The 27,783-nt window shown below is 36.2% G+C and overlaps 1 protein-coding gene and 1 long non-coding RNA gene across 11 annotated transcripts in view; both read right to left on the bottom strand.

The window, feature by feature from the left end:
* The window catches only part of ANKS1B (ankyrin repeat and sterile alpha motif domain containing 1B), a 401,048-nt gene that overhangs the window by 118,436 nt on the left and 254,829 nt on the right, over positions 1-27,783 (bottom strand). The window lies entirely within an intron of this gene.
* On the bottom strand, positions 5,898-14,899 carry LOC137474786 (uncharacterized). The gene is made up of 3 exons (XR_010999482.1): positions 14,514-14,899; positions 7,224-7,415; positions 5,898-6,362 (listed from the first exon to the last, which is right to left on the bottom strand). It is a non-coding gene; the product is annotated as an uncharacterized lncRNA (long non-coding RNA).

Raw genomic sequence — 27,783 nt, 5'->3', positions numbered from 1 at the left:
GAGGCCGTGGAATATTCAGGGTCACTTGCCTTTACAAGGAGAACAAACAGGCCAGAATCCCCTCAGGTCAAAATGAAGACTCTTTTTCTAAAACTGATATGAAAAAAGATAAACCACAACTAATGCAACAACATGGTAGTCTGAAGTCTCAGCATGCATGCTGCACGCAGGAATTTTCAGATCATGTATCTGATTGTGAATCCAGGGAATTAGTTCCATGAATTATAAGAGAAAGTTGGATAGATTAGAGAGCATAACTTACATAGAATTTGTTGAAAATAATTTAGGAAGATTGGTGTCTGATGGTTTGTTTAAAATGTCAGCAATGCCTTCTTCAGGCAGAATGCAGAAGCTTTTTCCTTTCTGAGAAGGAATGGAGGTTTCTGATTTACTGCAGACCAGTTGGGTGCAGGAGGCACCTTCCCTAAAAGATGGCAGAAAGCCATTTTTTACTCTAGGTCTTGGGCAGCTGATTTAGCAGGGAAGGGAAGAGAATGAAGGTAAAATGAGCTAAAACAGCTAAGAAAGTAGATTCTAGTATTTGAATGCAGAAATACACGTACTGCAGCTGTGGCATTACAGATGCAATTAAATGGGTGTTCCATAATCTTAGCTTGACTCACAAGCCGAATGGGATGTACCATTTAAAAATTCTGCCTTCATGTGCTACATATGTGAATAAGTGCTGTATAATAATGTTCTAGCTCCAGATTAGTGGAGACAACATGACTAAGCGTGATATTTTAATCACCTTTGCAACAATGATTACTGCAAGACACTTCTGAGAATCTTTAATCTAAGACTAGTCATTCATCTCCATTTCTTTCTTGTCACAATCCACCCAGATGCTGTCTATCGTGACCTTTCTGCTCCTATTTCACTGTGCTGTTTGCCAGAAGATTATTTTTGATCCCCATGCTACTTCGTAACAAATATGCCTTATTGCTGTCTTTGTGTAGACTGAAAAATAGTGGTTATCTCAGTATCTATGATAATCTGTTTAAAGAAGTACAGTGAAAGAGATCGCACAGGAAATGCTTTTATGTCATTTAATTCTGCTTCTTCCATCTGCTCTACCTTTGTTTTTAGAAAGGGAGAAAAGAAGAAGATGCAGGATGTTTTTGTGGAAGAACAGGAATTTTGAATAAAACTGCTCTATTTACTAAAGGACTGTCGGTGGGATACTATCACTGCAAAGCAACTCACTGTGGAAATAACCTTTATATTCCCTTTGTGATACCAAACTTGTATACTGATAAATAACAGTGATCCTTAGCTATTCTTTCAGGAGAAGCTCATCTAGGGAAAAAAATTGCAAAACCCGCATTCATTTAATGCAAGTTTTTGCTACATCTTTATTATTCATATAATAAAATAGTGCTGATCCCAAACTGGTGATCTCAGAGGGCCTCAGGTAAGCCAGCAAAATCTTTTTATGAGAATTATGTTAAAGGGGCTTACCCAAAATTCAAATGGAGGGCTGTGTATTATCTTCTGTTCTTTACAGAAAGTGTAGAAGAAGTGATGGACCAAAACTTCCTATATATCTGAGAGCTCCCATTCTGCTATGCTCCAACAGATGGCAGGGCTTCCAGGAATTTATAGGGTTTTCCTGCTGGGATCCTATGTAAGGTATGGTTGTCCCTCTGCATGAAAAAAAGGCAGAAGAACAAGCCATCATAAAGCATAAAGGATATCCTTGTGTTTATTTTGCTAAATGAATTTACATCATTTATGAAAGCGAAAGCTATAATTACCATTTTTGACTGCTAGACAGTGTTGCTGATTTTTTTAACACATCTCTATAAAGGGCAAAATATAAAAATTCATCTTGTTCTAAAGATAGCATTTTTTGTCAGAGCATTACCTGTTCTAAGTGGTGGGATAGCTCTGGAAAAATAACATGCACTTAATTGTGTCTATTAGATATTCAAGATAATAATTTATTTACTGGGAACAACTTCACAGAGTTTTGTGTAAGGTTGTCAGATGGAGAATCTGCTTACTACTTGAAATAAAAACAAGGCAATTAAGATATACAAGTAGGAGAGAAATAATAGTTTGCGGAAACTCTGGCCATGCTCTGCCCTCAGATCTCTTTTTGTAATTCCAGAGTAAGTCTTCCAATAGTAGTTACTCTCTGAAACAAGAAGACTGAAAACAGTACTTGCTATATGTTAGGAAACACAATGTTAATTTCTACCTGAGACTACAGAGGTGAACAAAAATGAAGTTTAAATACCAGCTGCAATAAATCTGACTGATATTATTTAAGACACAACATTACTAATTGTCCTGCTGGTAGCAGTAGCCCTAAAAATGCTACTTGAAAAGAGTAGCAAGAGACATTAGCAATTAAGACATATCAATGAATGTTTCTGATGTAGCAAACTTATAGGATCTTAGATTATCTTGAATGATCTCTGTGACACACTTAGAGCGTGCTGTAAAATATATGTAACTTCCTCTCTTTAGACTAGCATATGCTTGATTTTAGTTACCATAGAGAAGGAAGAGCCATAGTGAAAATGACAGACAATTTGAAATTCTTATGTGTTTCAAGTCTACAGAGGATTTAAGAATATTCTGAAGTTTGAATTAGACACACTGAAGTATTTTTTAATAAATTTAGTTACTTATGGTCAAAGCACATGACATTAAATGTCATTATGACCCTAATGGTGTCTGCAGTATGAGTCTATACTGATGAACATATTTTTATGCATAACTTCCTTTTAAAATTATACTAACCATTGCAAAAGTGTGGAGTGTGTAATCAATGGACTTTGTTCATTTCTGTCTCTTCCACAAATTATTAGAGGTAAAAGGCAGGCCTATCAAATTTTAACACAGTATTTCATTCAATTATGGAGTGTGTGAATTAGGTGATCATGCCAAAAGTGACCAGCTTAATTCACCATGATGTATCAGCAAAGCTGAACAGCTGCCTTGGGGTATCAGTGACTCAGAGCTTAAATTTTTAATCACTAAAAATAAATAATCACATGTCAGAAATACGTTTCTGATTTGGTTATAGGATTTAGAGTAACAGACATACATATAGCTCCTAAAGCTGTCCTAGAGTCTAGTATTAGTTTAAGGGCTAGTTCCTTTAAGTAGTATTAGAGTAGAAGACCTCTGAATGCAAAAATGCGTATACAGTTGCATCCAGATATTTTGGGCTGGCGTTTAGTGCTGATGATATGAACTTGGACACTAAGGGACACTAAATGCCTTTCCTTAACTACAGCAGACAACGCCTCAGAATTGCAAATGAGCTTTCCCCCCTTCCCTCCTCCTCCAGTTTGCAAGATCTAAATATTCCCATGACAAAGTTACTTCAAAAAAAGTATGTCAAAGCACATTTGAAGTGGCCAGTTCATGAGGTATATATCTATATGAGTGGAATTTCCAGAAATACTTACTTGGAAAAATGCTGACTCTACTGTGGCTGTGTTTAGATTCATTTTGAGGCTAATTTTTGTGTGCCTATTCAGGCAAATGAGTCAAACAGCAGTAACAGTTAACAAAAGAGAGAATAAGAACACTGAAAATTTTGAACTTAGAAATGTGACTAGTCATAAAAATGTATAAGTTTCTTTTAGCCAGTCTTGGAACACAACAATACTATGTGACTCATATATCCAATCAAAGCTCTTTAAAACAGCTTAGATGTTGAATTTCAAGTATTTGCCAACAATATAAACACTAAAACTTACTCAGATAAATTTTCTAATGAGTACATTTGAGAAAATTATAACATGTTCATGACAAAACCACATGCAGAAACATAGCTAAAACTAATTAAATCAACTATTTTTCAGGAATTATTTGAAACTTCTAGTTTCACCAATATAAGATACTAAACTTGTGAAATAAGAGTAATAATGCTTTAAAGCAAGAACACTATCAGTCCCTTCCAACTCACCATATTCTGTGTTTCTGTGACAGTAGCCAACATTCACAGCCTTGCTCACTATGATATTATTTACATTTGTTTTTAGCTATGACAGAATACAATCAGTCATTTTTACTTAATTTCTCATTTTTATTACACTTATTTTTGAAAGAGCTCAGTATTGTTACAACTGCTGGAAGCATGCTAGATGACACACTACAGACAGAATAAAATTAATTTTATGACAATGAGTTTATACTGCGATTTTTTTTTACTTTAGCTTTCTTGCAATTTCTTATCAGAAAACCCCGAAGAGATTGATTATTTGCATATAATCAATATGTACTATATATTTGGGTAAACATAGAGTCGCAGACTTCTATACAAATAGAAAATGAAACAGCAAAATAAAAACTTCATTTGTTCAATTTGATACTGTGCATAAAATTACTTACAATCCCTAAAACTGTTAATTTAGCATGAAACCTTAAATCATAAGACTAAGTGGATATGCCCCATCAACCCAACAGTATGGCTTTAGACCAACAGTCAATGAATGATCTGCAGAGCTCGCTTAACCCCCACTAAAACAATTTCCTACTGCTGTGTTGTTGCTAGAAACACAGAAAACAACCTGAGTGACAAAAAGAAGCTTCAGATTGGAGATATGCTAATATTTCCCTAATCGATAACAAATTACTAATGTGATGGTGCTTTGAGAAGGAGCTGCAAACTCCCCGAGAAGAAATCTATTCAAGATGTGCTCCACAGGAAAGAGGAAAGTTGTTTGGAAAGTCAGGATTTCAATTTGAACTTTGGGGATAATAGCCCACAGTAGGGCTTTTGAACAGTTTGTTTCTCTAACCAAGAAACTGTGAGGAGGAGACTGCTCTCCCTCAAGTCCACAAATCACAAACAGTTGCAAAGGGGAACAGCTGAATCAGTAGCTAAATAAAATAAAACAGATTTATTTGAGTAATTTTTTTACTACAATGTCTGCAGTTTTAAAATTCACATTTGTATTTGAAGTAGATGACTTTGAAGATGGCCTGAGAGATACAGTAATGCAGGAAGACTAGGAGACATGGTATCAGGTATTTCATACAGGTGGAACCTTTTTGAATGAAAAGGTAAAAAGAGACAGAGAGGGCAGTGCAATGCACTGCAAAGATGATGATTTATTAATGCACTAAATTATTAAAATTGATGTTAGTTGTTGTGAAATGTGAAAACCAATCACTTCTATAAATTCAGCGTTGTCCCATAATTCATTCTCATGATTCAACAATGGACATAAACAATGACATGAAAAGCTGCCAATAGGTTACTTCTTCACATTCCCTCTTTCTTCTCCAATAGAAGACAGAAGGATAATATGAAGAGCAATAAGTCTATAGAAATAATGAAATGGTTTCAGAGAAAAAATAGTCTTTGCTCTCTAGCAGCAAAATTGTGATACCCCCTTGATGCTTTGTAACAGTCCTGACATAACTCAGACAAAAAGAGTGAACCTGTGCTTACCTTTCCTATAGTCATAGCAGAATGAGGTTACCAAGAATTGAAGGTTCAGGATATCTTGGAAGACCTACTTTCATCCTCTGAATAAAGGCCAGCCACACTATGCTGGATGTGTGGTAACAGGCAGGCATATGCCACTTCAGACTGGCATGTCATCAGAAAAGCACAGTGTGTACACAAACCTAGGTATCATTCTCTAAGAAGCAAAAATAAATATAATACAGCATCTTTAATGTCTTAAGATACTGACACCTGTGCTTGTATGACAGTAGGAAGGAATGGAGTAGTTTGATGCTTGTATTTTTATTTCTAAGTTTTATAGGAGCTTAGAGGAGTTTGCCTTCTGGAGGGTACAGATTCCTCTCAGAGCTTTTTAGTCTCAAAAAGCAGAAGCAGGATACTCATGGAATACCACATGTTGGAGAAAAAATAGACTGTTATTCATGTTTAAAGAAAACATTTTTCCACATTAGTTTTTTTTTTTTTCTTTTTCCTACCAATTTTACATGGGACAAACATTTTCTGCTTCTCTACTACTTCAGATTTGATATACAATGCACTTGACCAGGGACACTGACAATTTGGCTAAATGTTTTCATTCCTTAAAAAAAATTGATCTTAGGCTATTATTTTCTCTCTATCTTACTTTTTTTCTGCAGTATTTTATTTTCTTTTTGCTATTGATTCCCTTTTTTTCAGTACTGTTTTGATATGCTGAGAATACAAACTCTATGGAAAGTCAAAGTGGTTCACATCCTATTTTTGTTTACTCTTTTCCCCTTTCTTATTCTCCTGGGCTTTTGCAATTCAGGCTATCTTCATGATTCCTTGCATAAAAGGAGGAAGATGTTGCCTCAGTCTTCTGTTCTTCTGAAACCTCAGTTGCTATGCAGCTGAGCTCTCTCCTGGCCTCTGTTGTTGTATGACCATATGTAATGTCTTCTCACTTGAAAAAAAAAAGAAAAGAAGAAAGGTATGAGCAGTTTAGCAGAGCTATTGTGTATTCCATTTCTCATCAAGTTTTAGACATGCAATATGTAAAAGATTGGCATTGAAGCCACTAATTCAGATCTTCCGGGGACTTCAACCTTCGTATTGATAAATCACCTTTCTGGAAATGTTCCTAATTAGAGTACCAAATTAGGCTACAGCAGTAGATAATGCAAACCTGCATGTTTGAACCTAATCCAGAAGATCCTGTTTGCACTGGTTAGCATCAGTTACAGATTTGGAAGACCTCTTGGCCTAACAAGCTTATGCTATCAGTATTAGTAAATTCAGTAAACAAAAGGCAAACTTAATAAACCAGCATGGGGAGAAAAACTTGATAATGTGAGGTGGCCACCTAAGTATTTACAGATTCAAAACTAAATAGGCAGCAGTTCCAGTGCCATCATCTAAACATGTTGATCAATTCATTACTAGTAGATAGACCACAAATAACAAAGTAAGCTACTTGCTTTCTAGTAAATTGATTCAACGTTTGTTATTTCTTTTCGGAATACTCACATTCTTCAAGGCATTTATCTTTTACAGTAACGATGAGACACCGTCTTTATTCTTGGAGCTAGCATAGTTCTTACATCACTAGTGAATATTAAAACCCATCAGCTTCTTAAAGCGAAATGTAAAACTAGGAAATCGTCTATAAAGGATATTGTGATTGACATATGCAATCATAGAGAGAGAGACATTAATGAAACAACACATCAAGTCCTGGATGCTGTCTGCTAAAATGATAAATTATTACATCAATTCCCACAAAAAACACACACCCAAAAAGCTGTGACATTAAAAAGCAAAATACCTTGTCTGGTGGCTTCACTTTTTGATAGCTTTCTGTTTCACTTATAGTAAGCTCTCCTGCAGGTCCAGAGAGGTGCTTTCCCTTCCAGGAGTGCTCTTTCTCTTGATCACCATTTTGAATGCTTTCTGTAATACCTGCCCTCCCCTCATGATACAGGAGATTCTTTGGTGCTGTTCAATAACATGGTAGGCTCTGCAAATGCAAAAAACTTCACAATCTATTCCAAATCATTTAGGAAGAAGCAGATGTATCAGCCTACCACAGAGATTCTTTTGCTTTCCAAACTTAGAAAGACATGGCTTAGCATTTGGTCCCATCACTCCTTGTTGCTGTGACCAACATCTGAATGATGCCTGGAATGCTTGCAATAATAAAGATGAGCTGATCCTCCAAGATGTAAGAGCCACTGCACCTCCTGCTTGGTTGCAGGTTTCAAAAAAAACAGCTTATATAGTAATTACTGACACGTAAATAGGTCTATTGGTCAAAAAGAACCAACATCACTTAGAAATACTTATAATACAGGTTGCAGAACCCACCTAAGTAATCGGAATTAATTCATTAAGTCTCAAGAGGTAAGCATTTGCCTCCTCCTGGCTCAGGAACAACCTTTGCTGAAAACCATCCAGATGCAAGAAAAGTCATATCCTCCTGGAACTACTCCTATAGCACAGAAGAGGGAACTGGGTTGGGGTCTGAACAATGGCTGAAGTCTGGAACTGCAGCTTCGTATTTTCCTGGTGTTTTTCTCTAATCTCTTCTGGGAAAATAGTCTTTCTGTGCCGTAGGGAAATAAAGAATTATAGTTCTCATAAAACCAAATACAGGCTGCTGCAAATCTAATTCACCCATTGCACCCAAGAGTAAAAGATCGGTGATCTGGATTTGCTTAGCTACTGTGTATATATCTTTTCAAATTATTTTTTCTTAAAATTCCTATAGAATGAGACTTTTGACTGTGAGCCAGGGCATTTTTTACAGTACACACAAAACTGGATTACTTGGCTAGGTTGCACAAGTTGCCTTTATCTCATAATAAGATGGCAGTAAGACTGCATGAAAGAGAATAAGGTATAAACTGGTCTTTCCCTTCCATTTCAGCCACCAGATTCTGCCAGTGCTCCAACAGAAGGGCTTTCATCAGTTTCTAATGCAAGGCAAGGAAAGAAAAGCAGAAACCCGCTGAACAAGAGTAAATCACAACTTGCCTTTGAATCAATGAGTAATGCCCATTAGCAAGCCTGAAGCCTGCAGAGAAAAGCTGCTCACTCCAGCAAGGATACTTGTGTGTGGCTAAACTGCTCAGTGGAATGGAGCAGGGGGTAAACCCAGGCACCACACTGCTGATCATACATGTTAATTAACTGATAGTCTTCACTCTGGGATGGCAAATTAGCACTCTCTGTGGCATAATTCTCAGGACAGCCTGCTCCAGGGACCATTCTCACAGACATCGTCATCTGATGTTCAGACATCATCTGTTCTTTTGGAGGTAAGGATAGGATTTTTGCTGAATAGATGTCAATCAGCTCACGCCACTTAATTTCAGAACCCATCAACAGTCCCTAACCATGTTCAATTTGTAGTCTAACTCAGCCTCTCTGTCACTATTCTCAAAAATTCTTCTTTAAATAGTTTCTAACTTTACCAGAACCTATCTTATCCTATCTAAGTCCATTCTCTGCTTCCATCATAAGCAGAGAATAGCCTTGATGCCTTACTAAAACCTATACACTTTGTCTTCATACACAGGACTTAACTGCTTTTCTAATACTTAAAAAACCTCATATGCTCTGCTATTTTGTCAGTGTTCTTACTGCAGTTAAAAATAGAAACGAATAAAATTCAAGTTTTTAAGTTGTAAATATTACATGATAACTGAAAGTGTCAATCAGAGGATTTCCACAAACCAGTTAGCAGCATGAAAGTTGCAGAAATATCAAAAATACAACATTTCTTGGAGTCTGTATCCACTTTAACATTTAGGAGTTTCTCCACAACTATGAGATGTGACCTTTACCTGAGTGGAAATATTTTGCTTCAGAAATAAGATAAGTTGCTTTAAAATCTTTTTAGGTGAAACTTCTGCCTTCTCAATTACCCCCAAAAACCAAACTTAACCTCAAAAAGCATACAGACTGACTCCTCTGGCTTTTGCCAGAGGAATAATGGGTAAGAACATTTCTTTGCTCAACTTGTATGATGTATTTGATGTAGTAGAAATAAGAAGCTACTGGATCATTTCAAGAATGATCAGAAACATTCTAAAATTCTTCCTGCTCCACCCTCCAAGTCAGCCCAGAGGATCACCACACCACTCAGATTTGGTGACTCATAAAAGTCAGAAGTTTTCTGGCATATTACTCAACATGCAGTCACTGCAATGATGAGAACATTGCTCTCATCCCCAACCTCTGCAGAAGAGATCACTATCCACACGAAAACAGAAAAATTTCCAATAGAACAGAGCTCAGTAACATGGCATCTGGATATTAGCACAATTTTATTCCCCATCATACAGTCACCGTTGAACAGTAGAGGTGAAAAGCACAATTTCAGAATAAACCAACAGTTTAGCATGTGGTAATTAGCCATGGGGTGGAGGGGGAGGGGAGGGGCAGTACCGATTTCCTTCCACTGACCTTGGAGAATGCCTACAAAGTAGCAGGGATACTAATATGCTTATTTTAAAGAATAGAATTACCAAATAATCTATCTACACTTTTCTGAACTTAAATATAACAATAACTACTATACTTCTTTGTTAATAACAAGTACAGTATTTCATCCAACATAACTTATTTTCTTGCATTTGCAACTGAAAAAGAACTAAATGGTAAGAATGTGATATTTTGTGGAAGGTGTCAACTTTCTACCAGCCTTCATAGTCTGATCACTTAATTTTTAGAAACCTGTGGAAGTTTGAAATTAATTTATAGAAGCAGAGGTAAAACAACCCAAACAATAACAAAACCACCAAGCTTCATATTCAACTTAGTTAAAAGAGTGGGACTGTCATACACAAAGGAATGACAAGCCAAAATCAGACATCCTAGATATGATTATTGAGAGAATTATTTAAAATGCTCTTGTATCCTATATCCTGAGGAGTTTCTCCAAAGGCAAGCTGCTACACCTATGCAATAGTGATCCTCAGTAAAGGAATCTGTTATACCCAGATTTTGACATAAAGAATAAGGAAGAACAGAAGCTTGCATGGAGACCTTTTAGTAACCTTCCAGTACCTGAACAGGGCCTAGAGAGAAGCTGGAGAGCAACTCTTCATTAGGAATAAGGAGTAATAGATACAAATTGAAAGAGAGGAAATTTAGAGTAGGTATTAGGAAGAAATTATTGTGCGGGTGGTGAGACACTGGAGCAGGTTACCCAGGGAGGTTGTGGATGCCCCAACCCTGGCCATCTTCAAGGCAGGTTTGATAAGCCCTTCAGCAGTTTGGGCTAGTGGAAGGTGTCCCTGACCAGGGCAGTAGGGGTTGGGACTAGATGATCTTTAAGGTCCATTCCTACCCCTTGACATTCTGTGATTCTATGATACAAGCAAGTAGACCGCTACATCAAAATCTCTGAACATGCCGAAAGATCTAAACAATCTCAAATTCCAATAAAAAAAGTAGTGATATATTATAAACTACATAAACAGCAAGGATGTTACATTCCGGACAATTTTGACACCTGAAGGAAGGAGTCATTAGGCTCATGCCATTGCCATGTTGCATTCAGATACTCTTCACTTCTGGTGAGGCCCAGAGATCATCCCCTCTCCTGTCCATGGCCTCATGGAGGCCCCCAGACACCGTCATGGGGAAGCTCTGCACAACAGCCCTGGGGCCATGTCTGACCCCAGCCCCAACACACCCTGCCTGGTCCTGACAGCCCTTGTGGGCCGATATCCCAGCGCAGCCTGTTCCCTTCCCCGGAAGGTGCCCGATCCCTGGGGCTGCCCTGGTCCCCCGCAGATGCCCTGTTCCTGGCTGCGGTGGTGGGATGAGGCTCGGCTGCCAGGCCCTGCCCTGCTGCCCTGGGGAGCCCCCAGTCTTGTGGATCCTTTGCTTTTGGATCCCAACCCTTCCTAAATCTTGTTGTTCCTCTGTCTATTCTCAAAATCCATTCCTTTCCAGCAGCAATGGTAAAACATTACTTTAAGTGTTCTGCAAAGAGACTCCATCAAACAGACGACGGAGCTCTGTGGCATGTGTTACACATCCGCTTAGCTCAGCTTGGAAATACTACAGTTTTAAATAACAGCGCTCGAGACTTCCATCGGTATCTTACAGAAAAGTTGAGTCATTCCTGGCTCAGACACTGCCAGTCAGAGGGAAGAGGCTGTGGGCAGGAGGATGCTGTGTGCCCACACTGCCCCACCTGCCAGGCACAGCTGACTGCTGAAGCGCTGTGGCACAGTCATTGCAGCACCAGGCTCCCCCTGTGCCATCCCTGCCCCACTGTGAGACAGACAAAGATTCCCAGTGGAAGCAAGTCACAGGCTGAGACATACGTAAGCACCAAGTGAACAGCTGCCCAGATGTGTGGCCTCAGCCTGTGCTGATGTATCTGGGTAGCACAGCTACTGACAACACCACACCTGTGGTACCACAGGTTTCAACAGCTATTCCCTCTGATAAAATTCAAGATGGAACAATTCCTTTCTAAAGGATAAACCAGCTTCCATGGGGTAAGCCAAGATGTATGAGACCTCTGAAATCACACTGTCATGCTGCAGTGCAGGCAAAACAGAGCCACCCTGTTCCAGCGGGACAGCTGGAAGGCTGTGTTTTGCTTGGTTTTTACCTGAACAAATGCAAACAAAATTTTAATCACTCATAATAAAATATGGATAAGCTAATTTTTCTTCTAGAGTAGACAAACTGATTATGAGTCAGAAAGTCACTGTGCCAAACACTGTCCAGATAACATGGCGATCCCTCCTCTGAGGAGTTTACAAAGTTAAAATAGTAATGTCTGCAGCAAGAGCAATGGAAGAAGTAGCAGGCTTTAATATACAGCTGATGTCTAAATTAGAAAGCAATCCAAAAACCTGGGTATCATAGAATGTGAGAGAGCTGACAAGTAGAGCAAAATTGTTGGAAACAAGATAATAATGGAAGATATATAACAGCAAATGCCTAGATTATTCTCACCCATATTTTGTATCAACTCTTAAAGCAGTTTTTCAAAATTATGTATAGTAATAAAGTAAAACACAAGTAATAAGGGCAGGCTGCCAAATAGTACTTAGAATACAAATCAAAGGAGTATGCTGGAGTACACATTAAAATTTAAACCTTTCATCTGCTACTTGTATGACAGTATTGTGAGAAAGACAGAAATGGAAAACCTTTGTCCCTAATTACAACTCCCCGTTGAGATGCAAGTAATTAGAATTTCATATAAAGTATTGTTACAGCAAGACAGCAATGAAGATGGGTTTTGGTAACTAAGACAAAGAGGACAGGGGGTTAAAGATAGACATTTGTCATTGCAGATAACAGGATATTTTTAAACTGGTTTAATGCATGTATATACTTTATGATACCAGGGTAAAAATCATGCTGAGGGCACAAATTTTCCTGCCTTTTCCAGAATACTAGGATACAATGCAAGGAGCAGAAAAATAGAGGAAGAAGCAAAAAAGAATCTTCATTTTTTCAAGCACTTCTTCAGTACTACTAGGTATAAGCCAAAAAGATACCTGGGTCCTTCTGAATGTGTGCTCTAGTGCCTGGACATATGTCCTGAACACTGTTTAATTTACTAATATAGACACAACTATGGAATTCATTGCTCTGAAGTCACAACTAATTTGGTAATGTAGCATAAGCCAGAGAGGTTATGTTTACTGCTTGCTTATTATTGTTGCAAGTACAAATCCACCAGCAATAACAGATACTACACAGAATTAAAGAGGTAATATCCTGGGGGGTCCACATGGAAATGAATACAACAACGGCTTGGAAAAATAAGTGTGAAATCAGAATTCTAATCAAAACCGTTCTTCAAAGATTTCTGTCTCTATTAGTTTCCAAAATTGTCTTGGTGTGTCAAGAACCACCAGGGCAATCTATAATCTGCCAGGCTAGTCTGTGACATTTTATGTGTTCTCCTGAGAAACAACATACCATAAGAGGTTACTCTAGAAATAAAGTTCACAATGGCAAAAAAATATTTAGGACATAATAGAAATATTCTTTTGAAATACCGAGAGAAAAGAAAAATACTTGCAGGCTTCTCAGTTCAAGGTCAATTATGCCAATGCACATTATGAACCATATGAAAAAGCTTTTCATGCCAAAATGACTGATCCCTGTGTTTTTTATTTTGAGCAGTAAGACAAATTTGAAATGTCCAATCTTGGCAGATGATTTTTTTTTCCACATAACTATGTAAATTTTGTAGAAAATTAATAATGGAATTCTCAAAGTATGTACTCTCTCTTTGTTTAGGATAGGGCTTGTGGGCAGAACTGAGGCACAGGAGTGTTGTCGCAGCACCAGTATAGTTGCTATCTCACTGCTTAGAAACAAAAGTTAAAAATAATGTTCTTTGCTAGCTCTTCACACTCACAGATGACTTAGTATTGGTTACAATGAGAGTTCCTGGTTATGTCAAGCAACAGCAGTCAAAAGAATTGAAAAGCAAACTTCTACTAATTGTTAACTTATGAGATTCTGGGGTTTAATCATAAAGACTGAGTCGTTTTTTGTAGTTGAAAAGCATGTCTGCTTCAACTTCACTAAGAAATTCTGGCAGAAATAAATTTTGCAAATTCACACATTTCTGCACACATCGCATACTTAATTTCATTAGAGTACAAGGAATTTCTGAATTGCAATATCTAGTTCTAGTTGGTCTTACATTTTTCTAGAATAACAGAGGTCACACGGGTATTTCAACACATGAATCACAATCAATTGCACATTTGATCTATTTACCAGGTATTTTTAGGCAAGCTTCCTAGAGCTTAGAAGGCATTTACATCACACCTTTGTAATACTTCTAATATGGAGGGCTGGCTATGGCAAGATGAAAGAATGGGTTTGAGTTTTATAAAAAGTGTACCACTTTTTTTTGGGTTATAGAAAGATGGAGCTTTCTATCTCTGCCTGCCAAATAATTGTTTTTAAAACATGCCATAGCACTTTTCAGACTGGTTTACTCTTTTTGATGAATGTTTTTTGGCTGTTGCAATCTTTTCAGATCCTTGTATGCAGGAAAATACCTCTACTTCTAGTCTTGTTCAATGACTGAAGTAGATCTCCATTCTACACCTACCATAAAAAGAAGTAAGAAGATTATTCTGGCGAAGTGCAGCACCAATCCAGTTCCCTGCATAGGTTGTGTGGCATGGCTTTTAGATTAAAGATGAGTGGATGCTCTGCACCTTTATATTTAAATGCACAGCCTGATTTTAAAATCTTTCTTAACAGTGAGCTAAAGAAAAAGAAAACACATAGCAGATAAATCCTAATTATCAGTAGTACATGATATAACCTCTCATTTCTGGCCTGATGGAGTCTGCGTTGCACTGTGGACCTCTGTGGGTCTGACAATAATTTCTAGTGTCTCAGCAGGACTATTGTCAATAGGTTTATATTTGCTGCATATGAACCCACATGCCCACCAGGAATAAGACTACATGTAGTGAATGAGTTTAAAAAAACATCAGAATTGGTTTTCTGGTGTACAGACTGGGAATTTATCATATCTGTTATGCTTTATTTTCTATATTATTCTCTGTAATATTCCAAAACTCATTTACTAGCATATAAGGAAAATGCATACACAGCTGAAACAAAGTCCTGTAGTTTGTGGGAATATTTGTAGTAGCTACCTAGCATTAATAACATGAACCTTGTTTGCAAAAATAACCAACTGTGTAACACCAGAAATAGCAAGAAAAAAAGATAGAAAAACATTTTGTAGAGCAACCCACTCTAAACCTTCTCAAAAGGGTAGGATTTGTAGTAATGAAAACCACCTTTTACTAGACCAGACTTACATATCTGGGAGATACAGGTGTTTGGGCAACAAGGCCTTCAGATCTCAAACAGCAACTGCAGGCTTTAAAGAATACAAGTTGAGGATATACAAGCTGCATGCCTGAAGTTACATATCTCAGGCCATCTGAGAGAAAAAGTTGATAAGTATAAACTGATTTTAATAAAAGTATGAATGGCTGCACCAGGCCATAGCAGAGCTCTAGAGACATGTTTAAATCAACATCCTCACTTAAGCAATGACCCATACAAAAAGAAAGTTCCCCTGGTTGCTCATGTTCCATTGTCACATTCCATTTTAGGTGATAAAAATGTTTCAAATGTAATAAATTTACCAATTAAAAAAATCTACTTAGACTGATGATACTTCCCAGAAAAAATGTAATTCAAAGTCCATTGTGATTACAGTACAAGTTTAAAAATTGAAGGTAATTGAGGGCTGAAATAAAGCATGGCTCTGGCAGTTTAGATAAATACTAGCAGTAAGATAAATACTACCAACTCAGCAATGGAATTACATATTTTTTATAGTCTCATACCTTGGTCTTATTTAACCACAGGTATTTTGTCCTTAATCAAGAAACATAATATTAGTGCTAACATTCAAAATATAACTGAATGTTTGGATTCTGACATACTTAGAAGAGTTAAGAAAACAATCAAGACCAAAAAAAAAAAAAAAAAAAAAAAAAAAAAGTAGAGGCACGGAATTACTGTGCACTAACATTCTCAATCCCTGTTAGAAGAGCACCAGATCCACCTAGTGGAATTTTCCTTTATTACAATGACTCTGAAATGCCATCTTGTAAGCAATATCACAATATATGCTGCTTGGTGGGAAAGCTAATATGTGTTATTGTCACTGAATCACACAATTTAGGGCTGGGGAGATTACTGCTAGGTTTCTTCCTATCATTCAGGACTATTATTCTGGCTTTCACCTACCCTAAATTGATGAAAGGATGATTTTTATACTGCTCATTTAGAGAGAGTTTTGTAATTTTTCATATGCCATTAATTTTTTTCCCTCTATGTGGTTTTTTTTTTTTTTTTGTGTAATCTTTTTTTTTTTTTAAGCAATTGAATACATTACTCTGACAATTATCTGGTTTTAAACTTCAAACCTATAAAGTTCTGTCATGTTCCTTCTATACTCCACAGCAGTATTGGTAAGAGTATTAAATTCTGTTACTGATACAATTTTAACTCTTTGGTGAACTTTTTCTTTTTTCTTGCCATTCCCTAAAGCACATATTATTATCTTTCTGGGGATATGTGCAAAACTGTACTAAGATGATGCACAGAAATATCAAGGACACTTAAAAATATGTTTTGATAACATGTCTTTTTACAGCCGTAAGACCATATTCAAACTATTTTGCACTTTAAATTAATTTCAGGAATACAGGCAGGAGTTGGTGATTCTGCATGAATGACTGTTTTCAGCATATAAGACAGCATAATCAGATTTCATTCCATATACATAATTATTTTCTAAGAGAACACTAGAAAAATGTTTATAAAGTTTTCTAAACCACAAATGTAAAGCAGATATATTAGCTGAACCCCAAGACATGCTGAGCTATACTTTCAGCAACTGTTTGGTTTGACTGCTGAACATAGAATTAATATTTATTATCTTGCTGCAAAGTTTACAAATTATCATCATATATAAAATTTATCCTTAGGAACTGCAAATGGGTTCAAATATGTAGGCATAGCTGTAAAGCGCAAAGCACTTATAAAATCAGGTCTGTGCTATTTGAATGGGATTTATCTTGCCTGAATAAAAAAAACCACAGATCCCGGATAAAGCACAGAAATTTAAAATGCAAATTGGAAAATCTGTGTTATATGGGATTATTCTGGACCTTTTCAGTATACTGACATGTCAGAAAAATGAGGTTATTTACTTTGTTCTTTCTATTCATAACTAGGATTGTGGATTTAAAAATACATGGTAGAAGTTGTTCTCTTTTGTGGTACAAATGCCATAGAAGTATGAGAGACATAGTTGCAGGACTGAAAAAACCAGACATATGATACATGATGTTCCTAAGGAGTAGGCAGCATTTAGCAGTCTGGTACATCCAGTGGCTGTTAATGATAAAACGTGTTGGTATACGATGGTGTGCTACAATTACTTCCTCAGAACATAGTGAGACTTTCAAGTAGTTTTCCTTAAGTAAGAAACAGGTTTCCAGGGGAAACAGGTTTCATCTCAGGAGTTTTGATACTGGGACTATTTTTTAATTATTATTTTTTTTTTCTGTACATCACAATTTTAAGTCAAAAATTTCTGTTGTATTTTCTCAAGTAAAATCCAAGTAGAGATTCAGAGCAATATTCATCTTATGGCATATAAAATGTCCATGATAGAGATCTCAGCACTCATGTAAAGGTCCCTTTAATTAACAGGGAAAAATAGGTACCTTTAAGGCATGAGTCATTTGATATAATTTAGGCATTTGCTTTAGGACTAGATGAATCACATGAGAAAAATGGCTGCACAGCTTCAATGATTATAGCAAGAAGCTAGGCATGTATCTCCTATGACTGAGTTGTAAATATGAATTTTACTGATATAGTCAGAAATTGAAATTTTTTCCTTCCATTGTTCCTCCTTTTGCTAAAGTAGAACACAATTTAGCATGTTCAATACAGGTCAAAGAAAATAATGATTTCATTCCAATTTCAAGTGATCACCTAGGTACATGAAATAAACTTTCAAGATGATTTTAAAAAATATTTAGGTATTTAAAAATTATATAAATTTTCAAATGTAATTTATTTTTAATTTTTGTAATAAATTTTAAAATGTTCTTTTTATCACTGTAACACAGTTATGAAAAAGAGTGTCTGCTTCTTAAGCCAATTTATTTTAGTAAAAATAAAATAATCTGGACAGCTACCAGTATATCTATGATTGCAAACTGTAGGACCAATCATCACAAGGAACTTAAAAATTAACACATGCATAGGGAAAACATAGTTTTTTCTAATAATGCAATGTCTTGCTCCACTTCCACCTGCTTTATGAGTGGAATATGTAAAGTAAATAATATAATGGGCACATGAAAGACACAGTATGAATTCTGCCCAACAATGTCCTTCATAATAAAATAGTATTAGTTGCCCTATATAGTTATAGGCCTAATTAGTTATAGTTGCCCTATATAATAATTTAGTAAAGTTGTGCTGTAAACCCTTTTGAACTTCAATCATTTTGGTAATGGCTGGTTAGAAGATGCACTCTAAAATATCAATAATGTAACTGAGGGCTCTTCTGCTTATCCATGAGGAGAGAAACTGGTTGAGTTAAAGCTCTCCGAGAATACTGTTAGCCTTGTTTTTTAACGCTCATGCTGTAATACCATATGAAGACTGGCAAAAGAGAAGTCTTAAAAAATAAAAGCCAGGAAGGGAGGCCATAAGTAAATTAAACATAACACACGAAGCAAATCAGGATAAGTATGCATTGAATTATACCACCCTGTTATATGATTGTGTAATTTTTTTTTAATACTGCTTTCTATATAGCTTCACATGTCAACTGAACAAGTCACGGTATCCTACAACGAGAGACACTTGAGTGCACACATTTTAAACATTCCCAAGAGCCTCATGGCAAAGCAATGCACTGAACAAGCATGTTGGGTTCCTAAAGTATCAATAAGTTTCATGAGGAAATACAGAAGAGTTCCAAGTTTGCAGCTGCTGGCAAGACCACTTTGGTGAAAGCACCGACGGTATAAGACCTCCAGAAATGTCCCAGAATGTCCATTGCACTGACTGGTGCTTGTTCTTTCTGTACCAGGACTACTTATTCTTGGCATGTCAGCTAAACTGGATTAGGAACTCAAGTGGGAAACTCACAGTGAGAGCAAATGAAGTTCTGACATGTTTTAATGGGAAACGACACTTGAGATAAAAAAGATGAAGCAGAAAACAAAATGAACAATGAAAAGAATTGATTTCCCACAGTATTTTTCAAAGCCAAGTGTCAGCTAGCTACTAAAATAAAACATGTTACTACTTATTATTATTTTACAAGTTGTGGGTAAAAACTAACTGTGGATATTGTCACTAACACTCATCTCTTACAATTCAATAAAAGATTTGTTATAAAGAGATAGCTCTGTTGATAGATACTTGGAAAAGGTTTTGGGATTTTGTTCCTTATTTTTGTTTGTTTTTAAATTTTTTTTTTACTTGCAAGACATTAGGAGGACATGATGAAGGCTAAGTCCAAATACAAGATTTCACATACTCAGAATTATTTGTGTTGTGATTCTGATGGCAATTTTCTGCTTACCAGTAAACACATTTCTGAGCCTGCTATTCATTTAAACTTACCTTGACATTTTCCCATCAGAAAATTTGTCTTTCAGAACCTCTGAGTCTATTTAGTGTCTTGATAATTGCTACATGCAGAATCAAACAAAATAGGCGACTTTCAGGACCAAAGAAATTCTTCATTTTCCTATTAATTGGTCTGTGTTTTATTCAGCAGTATCTTCCTTGATTCCTTGTAGAAAAATGCAGTAGCTAATTCCATACTTACATGGAAAAAATTACTTAGGTTAACACAAACAAATAGGATGCTAAAATGCTGATGCTTATGGAAATATAACAAATTGTCAGCAATAAACACAAAATCTCAGCTATTTTGCTTAACAGCACCTCCTGCAAAACATTGAGGGGGTTTTATCCTTGACACATTGGAATAATCTGTGTTAAATCCCTGGGGAAATGCAAAGAAGATAGCAGTCAGATTGCTTCTCTGCCTTATCTGAATTCCAATGTCCACTAGAAATCTTATGGTGAAAAGCTGAAGTACACATCAAAATCCGCAGGAAAATATTTTGCCAAGAACCTCAGCTTAAATGAAACATCTCCAAAGAATCTTTTACAAACTTTTAAACTCTTTCTCACATCAAGGCATTCTTGATACAAATCTCCTTACCTGAAACACTATCCAATGTTTTATTTCTTCTTTAATATATGACGTGGTAATTTTCCACATTTTCTGTAAATCATCATTTTCATATCCATAGTATTGTTTATTAATATCATCATAAAAATACTGAAAGGAAGTATCATTTTTGATCATATTTTAGAGAGTGTTCTAGGAGTTTGCTGTCAAACCTTGAGAGTGAATCTCTGACGCAAAGGGTCAGCAAGCTGATTTGACTAAAGTAAAACAGAAAACCCAATTGTGAGAGCAATTTTGAATATCTGAAACTCTCTATGTATCTGTGTAGTCATTTGCTTCCATTCTAAATAGACATAAAATAAGGACTGTCAGCTTTTTTTCTGTTGTATATGATACTTAGATACTCTGTGTTTGTTTCTTTAAAATACATTTCTAGTCATTCTTGTTAAGCCCATTAGCTTCTAATGATACTTGTTTCTGACTCTTGACATCTCATCCTTGCATATATTTCATTTACTACTAACTCTCCTCAAATCTCAGCTTCAGTTCTAGCCAATTTCCAAAGCCAGCCACTCCATATGCTTAGAGGCATATTAGACTTCTGTCATTTTTTTTCCTCTCACACTGTCACATCTTATGCTTCTGATTCCCAGAGAGCCAGAAATTACCAAAAAAAAAAAAAAAAAAGTTCACAGATCAGAAGAGAACTACAATAATGATTTCTTTTGGTGGATGTCATGTACTGTATACTTTGCTATCAAAAGTGGTTGAGAAGAATTATTTCTGCTTGCAAATTGTTGCTCAGCTTCAACTAAAGCAGAAGCAAAGATCTATCACTTCTCTTTAATAATGTAAATTTATGAACTAGCCTGGTGTTTTGCCATCCATTCTCCTCAGCTATGGCATTGATGCTTATCTGTTGCTTATATAAATCTTACATAAATTTAACTTATAAAGCAGGAAGCACAAAATATCTTGCATTTGGTTATGTTCACTGAAAACACAGTAGAACCATATTGTGTGTGGGAACACAAATGTTTTAAATACTTAGCTCTGCATAATTCTTCTTCTTGTGCTTTATGTGTGCATATGAGTGCATATACATTTCTTTGTGGCTTACTGAAGGGGAAGGTATTTTATAGAAAGTCATTATGACTGTCTTTTCTGTTTTCAAGTAGATCATGCATGTAGAAGGGGAAAAAATCCTGAGATGACAGAGACTGAAAGACAGTCATTAGCAGTTCATCTGCAACCACTGAATAGAATTATTATTGAAAGTATTACTTTAAAGGGTAGCATGAAGTCCAGACTCAGAAAATCAGGATGGCCAGGTGCTTGGTTGATGCCTCAAGAGTGATAAAAAATGCCATTTGGAAAACTCATATATGTCTTTCCTTTACTGATTAATGTTGTGTTCATACAACCTGATTAGCTCAGACAGGTTCTGATCCAGCTTTTAATATGTGAAGAAAAGAATAAGTAAGGTCTAACTATATTTTTTCCAGTAGCTTCTGTCATTAGTGCATCTGAATCAGGCACTTAGTTCATAGTTTAAAAAAGCATAGATAAAGTATTCTAATAGATTTTGAAACTGATTTTCTGATTTGAACCCCAGAAAACTAGAAAGCTTTCTAATATTCTATTAACAGGCTCACAGACTTGCAACAGCTATGTTGTAATTCATTAACTGAATAACATTTTGAACATCCTTGCACAAAAAAAAACCCAGGTTTAACTGCATTTTCTCAAATTATTTTTCATATTATTGAAATGCATTCAAATCCATACACATACTGCTTTTGGATGAGTACAGCATTTTCAAGATCTCTATGTGGTACGAAGAATAATCTTTAAAATAAGCAATGAGTAAGAAAGTACAATCTGAGGCAGGAATCTAAATCAAGAGTTAAATATACATAACCTTGCAAGGTTTTGATCATTATAAAAGGGATCGCAGGTACCTGCCAATAACTATTTCAAGGATGCAAACATTTGGGCCAGTGTGTTATTTACATCTACAGAAAATTCATAACTGGAGAAAATGGTATTTAATTTTGAAATAACACAGACTGCATATGACAGGTTTCTTGGCAGCAACAGCTATTAGAATTGTGCATTGCCCTTTATGGAAAGTGACTGAAACCTTATTCCTTTGAAATTTAAAAACAGTGAAAGACAAAAATCCTTGAAGATGACTTTAAGGACTCAAGCCCTGTTGGCTATAGGCTGCAACAGAACCTTTTACACTTGAGTAAATACTTCCTTTCCCCTCAACTTTATTTTTTTGAAAAAAAAATTACCTTATTTTCTACTAATAATCTTGGTATAATACTTTCCAGTCTTTTTTGAAATCCAGGGCTGTTTCTGTATGATACAAATGCAGTGGACTGCATAGATATCCAAAGTAGCTCTGAACAATATGAGACAGGAGAATCAAGCAAAAGACGCAGGGTAATGCTGCTGTCCTAATTCTGGAACATTAATCACACTGATAGGTCTATATGACACAGCACTGCATTGGCTCTCACACCTGAGAATGTTAACAAAATCTGCTGTAGAGGGAAAATATTTCGAAAATATTTCTGATCTTCAACATCTTTATAGTTAAAATGACTGCCATTCAGTCCTCTCTACCTTCAGCAATTGAAATCAGTTGCAAACAGAAGACAAATCATGCTAGCCAAAATCTGATACACTTGGGAATTTTAACTGGAAATATCAACCCCTCACAATATTCTATAAATAATGCAGAAGCAGAAAAAGATTTAAGAAGATTTTAAAGAATAATTATTTCTCCTTTGCACACTACTGAACACAGTATTCTTTGAAAAGCACCAAAATAGTACTGCAGTCCTGAAAAAAATTATGTAATAAATTCTGCAGCTTTATATCTTTGAAAAGCGGGATATTATTTTATGATTTTTATCACTGCAAATTGCTTCAAAATAAAAGCAGAAGTAATAGTTTGAAACATTAACACAATTATGTTCTTGTTTGCTTTTATGTATCATCACCTTCAAGTATTTTGTACTGACCTTCAATCAACACAATCTGTTTTAAAATGCCTTAAGCTAAAACTATGAGAGGTACATTTTGTGGGCAGAAAATGCAAGCATTTGAAACCAACAATTTATTACAGCTCAAATATCACAAATACTGTCTACAAAATAAAAACCCATAATGAAATTATTTACAGCACCTATCTTTTACTACAGTCAGCAATTCTTGCTGTAATGAAGGATGCTAGCCTAAGCCTGCACATTTCAGAGGTCAAAGCCAAAATATGATATGCATAAAATTTCTGAATTAATATCAGCTTGATCTGAAAAAGGACATTATTTTAAAATGGAAATCCAGCTTCCTTGTTGGCTCATCAACACCTAAAAGGTTAAGCTGGCAAAATATAATTCTTTATTTAGGCCTCTTCTAAGCCACTGAAGGCAGAACAAGTTGTTGCCTAGGACAACAAAATATTTAGTAACTGTATTTTATCTGTTTTTGTAGAGAACTTGCAGGCTGGCAGAAGAGGTTATTTTCCAGGAGTTTTATAGGAAATAAGAAGTCTATTGTACTCTCTGGAAAGGAGATCACATTCTGAAACTTGAAATATGAACCTTCTGATAGAACACTGAGAGTTTAGACTGAAAATCAAATGATAAGGCAATTTATTTGTTCCCTGAATGGAGAGAGATTTTGTTAGGATACTTAAGAGACAGTACTCTCTCTGGCAATAGGTGGAGCGGGTCGCTTTATAATGCAAGATAATTTTTTACAATAAATCAATCATTTGTGCTACCTTGTGTGTTACAGGACAAGAAAATGATCCTGCAGATGGATCACAATAGGTACTAAAATTGCTCAGCTTTGATTATTAGTGCTAAAAATTACTGCCAATCACTACCTGATTATACTTTGTTTTGAAGAGAGTGTGGGGGAAGAGAAGGAATGAAATAAAAGAGAAAAAGAGGGAGGGAACTTCAGATTTTAAAAATTCAAAAGCAAATGTTTGCCTCGGAAGGGAGGGAAAAGCAATTGCTATCTGCAAATTTCAATGGCTAGATTTACAGATCAAACACGGTGGTTTTAATATCACTTGTTAATCAGAAAACAATATTTTTTGTTATTGCCATAATGTAAGTAAACAATAGAATCAGGAAAATTACTTCAAAGTATTTATATAATGTCTTCTATGTAAATAACTTGTAGTACAAAATGACATCAGGTGAATTAGAAAAGAATCATTATGCTACCAAAAAAATAAATGTCATTACATTCTTCACAGTGCAAATTCCTCCTTCCCTTCCCTTCCCTTCCCTTCCCTTCCCTTCCCTTCCCTTCCCTTCCCTTCCCTTCCCTTCCCTTCCCTTCCCTTCCCTTCCCTTCCCTTCCCTTCCCTTCCCTTCCCTTCCCTTCCCTTCCCTTCCCTTCCCTTCCCTTCCCTTCCCTTCCCTTCCCTTCCCTTCCCTTCCCTTCCCCTCCCCCTGCTCTGAAGTCTGAGCACCACCATGATCCAGAGCGGGAGTGGGAAGAGGTAAACACAAGATGTTTAAAGGAGTTGCCACGGTTTATGTCATCTCAAGCTCTTTTGCAAGTAACAGTATAGAGGAAAGGGAATGATGTATTTTAAAAGTATTTTCTTTAGTGTGAGGAACAGATGGAAGCTTGCACATCAAATCACTCCAAGGCTGTAGGATCACTACCTATGCAAAACGTTACATGCAGAAACTGTACAGAAGAGTTAAACATGTTACCAAGTTAAAATACTGTCACAGGGATTTGTTGAGGATACAAAGCTTCTAATGAGATTTCTAGAGACAGCCACTGCAATACTACAACATAACAACAGTTTCTAAATTATAAGTAACATCCACAGTAATTTAGGAATTGAATGATGGAGATATTATCAGCATTCAAAACAGAAAGAGTCTGACTGCAGAAAGAGTAATTCTCAAATGCAAGATCCAGAGGAACAAATTTAGTACATGATTGCAATTGGTACGTATTTAATTATTGCAAAAGAAACAGATACGCATTATTAAAACTACTTTGAGACCTCTGTGGGTGCCCTGGATAAAGGAAATCTACATAACCCCAGTACACAGAAAAAATGCTACTTGTATACTATTGCATGGCTTTTCTGGTACATTTAATGAACCTACAGATCCAGTGTCGAGGGCAAATAGAGTAATTCAGAGTGTTATCCTTTGTATTTGAAACCATAGCGGTTAACAGATATGAATGTAATCCAATTTACAGCATTGTCCTACTAATGCAGGAGCAACTGAACAAATAATCCATTTACATCTTACCTCATGAAGAAGTTATGCATCATGATGAAAGCTATTCAGTTCCATACTTATCTTCAAACTTTTTGATATGAAAAACACAAACAACTCTTCTGTTGTCAAAAGAATGCTTAATATTTGGTTCTATATAATTAATCATATTAATTATCCTAATTAATATAATTAGGATAGCTTTGAAAATTAAGCCAAAGAATTTGGATATTGAAATTTTCATTCATATTTCCTCAAATAAACCAAGGTTGTCCATTACCCGATTCAAAATTGTAGTTATTTAATACAAAACCCACCATAAATGTAGAAGAAAATGTATTCATGCATCTTATCCATAGGTTACTACTCTACTAATGAGTGAGAAGACCCAAAGTTCAGTCTGCCTGGCAGAGAATTTTAAAGATTCACATTAAAATTTCAAAGGCTAGAAATATGAGTTCCTTAGTAAAAGAGGAACTCTTAGTAAAAGAGTTCCTTTGTTTTTGCAGGATATCAGATATTCTCAAGAATTTTATGCTACTTAGAAACTTTGAAATAGAAGACTTTTGGTTTTGCACCACTACATCAGTGTGATTGTGTCCAAAGAAGTATTGGCTCACACAAATTAACTTCAAGAACTTAATCAAGTACCCTAGTAATATGCTTCCAAATGTTTGTAAAGAGTGAACAAAGAAAAAGTCATACAGACAACTTTCTACACTCCACAGCTCTAGAAGATATTTTTAATAACCAAATACCTAATAACTTGAGATCCCACAGCCTATTGCTAGTGCAGCCACATTGTCTTGAAAGCTCTTCTGACCAACAAAATTGTTGGTGCCATTTAGAAAGCAGCTACAGGAAGAGCTATGGACATCTGTATCAATCAACAGTGTCTCTGGGAGATCAGAAAGGACTGTGGCACTAAACACTTTTTTCAGTGATATGAAATCTAGCAGGAGGCTCTGAAGCAGAGAGGAAAAGGAATTGTAATTCTGGAGTTGTGACGTCTCAGAGTACGTTCTGTTTCTCTCCCAAAACTGTCTCTGCAGAGTGGCACACTCAGGAAATTAACAACAAAAGAAGAAGAGTCTCTGAGTAATTTTTCAAACAGAATTTGAAGGACAGCCTTCCTAAAAAAAGACATCTTTTCATGCTAGATAGCATGGGAAATACAGCTGTCAAGTGAGTACTGTACAAAATCCATCCATTTGGTGAGTACTACCCAAACTGTGGAGTTAATATCTGCTTTGCTGGAGTAGATGAAAAGGCTGCTAAGCGAGACGCTAACCTGATCAAGGTATCTGAATGCAGTAAGTGCAGTATGTTTAAGTTCTTTAAGCACAGACTATATGCAGCATAGATATTGTAGGTGCATTAGTCAGCTAAGGCCTCATGAGGGCTCTGAGCACTAAGTTCAACACAGTGGCTTCCATAACTTAGACCTACAGGCTGAAGATAGATATGCATAAAGAAATTCTGACTTTGAAATTAGACATGTATCACTGCCACTCTGTGACTGCATTGGAGCTGTAAAGAGAAGGACCAGAAAGATACAGAACAAGGATTTCTGGATGTCTGAAATTACTAAATGATGTAAGACTCTTTGGTTTGCAAATGAGACCACTGACAGGAGAAATGATAGAAGTGTGTCAAATTAACCATAGCACAGAAAAGATAAATAGAGAAGGATTTTGAAGATGAATTTGATGAGCTACTAGCAACAATGTGTAACTCTTCCCTTAAAAACTTGTTATTTGAGGACTGGAAACTGACACCTGTCCCAGATGAAAATGCATACTAATAATGCACACATGAATAAAGACAACCAAGAAGAGTTGAAGTGACTGCATGTAAAGATGCCTCATATCTCAGGAACCTACTGGTGTTCCTTGAAGCAGTCAAAATCATGAAGTGAAGGTTAGCAATCATGAAGTGAAGGTTAACAATTTGCTTGATCTGCTTGTTTGCCTGAACTTCTAAAGCTTTTTGATGAAGCCACTATTAAAACCCTTTTGCAAAAAATACCCCAAAAGCCACAAAAGAGCAGTCATGACATTAAGCCATAAGAAGAGGTTCTTTCATGGAGAAATAGCTGTTTAAACCAGGAAACTGCAGGAGAAATTGCAGTTTTCAAGGTGGAAGGTTTCTAGTGAATTCCTCCAGAGATCTGTGAATGAACCTTGGCAGCTCAATATATTTATTCATTCTATAGGGAAGAAGACTAGCAGTAAGATCACAAAACTTGATGATGATAGGAACTTCCTCAAGATTAAAAAGTCAAGGACCAGCTGGGCCCAATTCCAGAAGTCCTTGAGGTCAAAACTATTATT

The sequence above is a fragment of the Anomalospiza imberbis genome, chromosome 5 (genome assembly GCF_031753505.1).
Source record: "Anomalospiza imberbis isolate Cuckoo-Finch-1a 21T00152 chromosome 5, ASM3175350v1, whole genome shotgun sequence".
NCBI classification, from domain to species: Eukaryota; Metazoa; Chordata; class Aves; order Passeriformes; family Viduidae; genus Anomalospiza; species Anomalospiza imberbis.
Note: the sequence above shows the minus strand (reverse complement) of the source record. Positions and strands in the feature narration are given on the sequence as shown.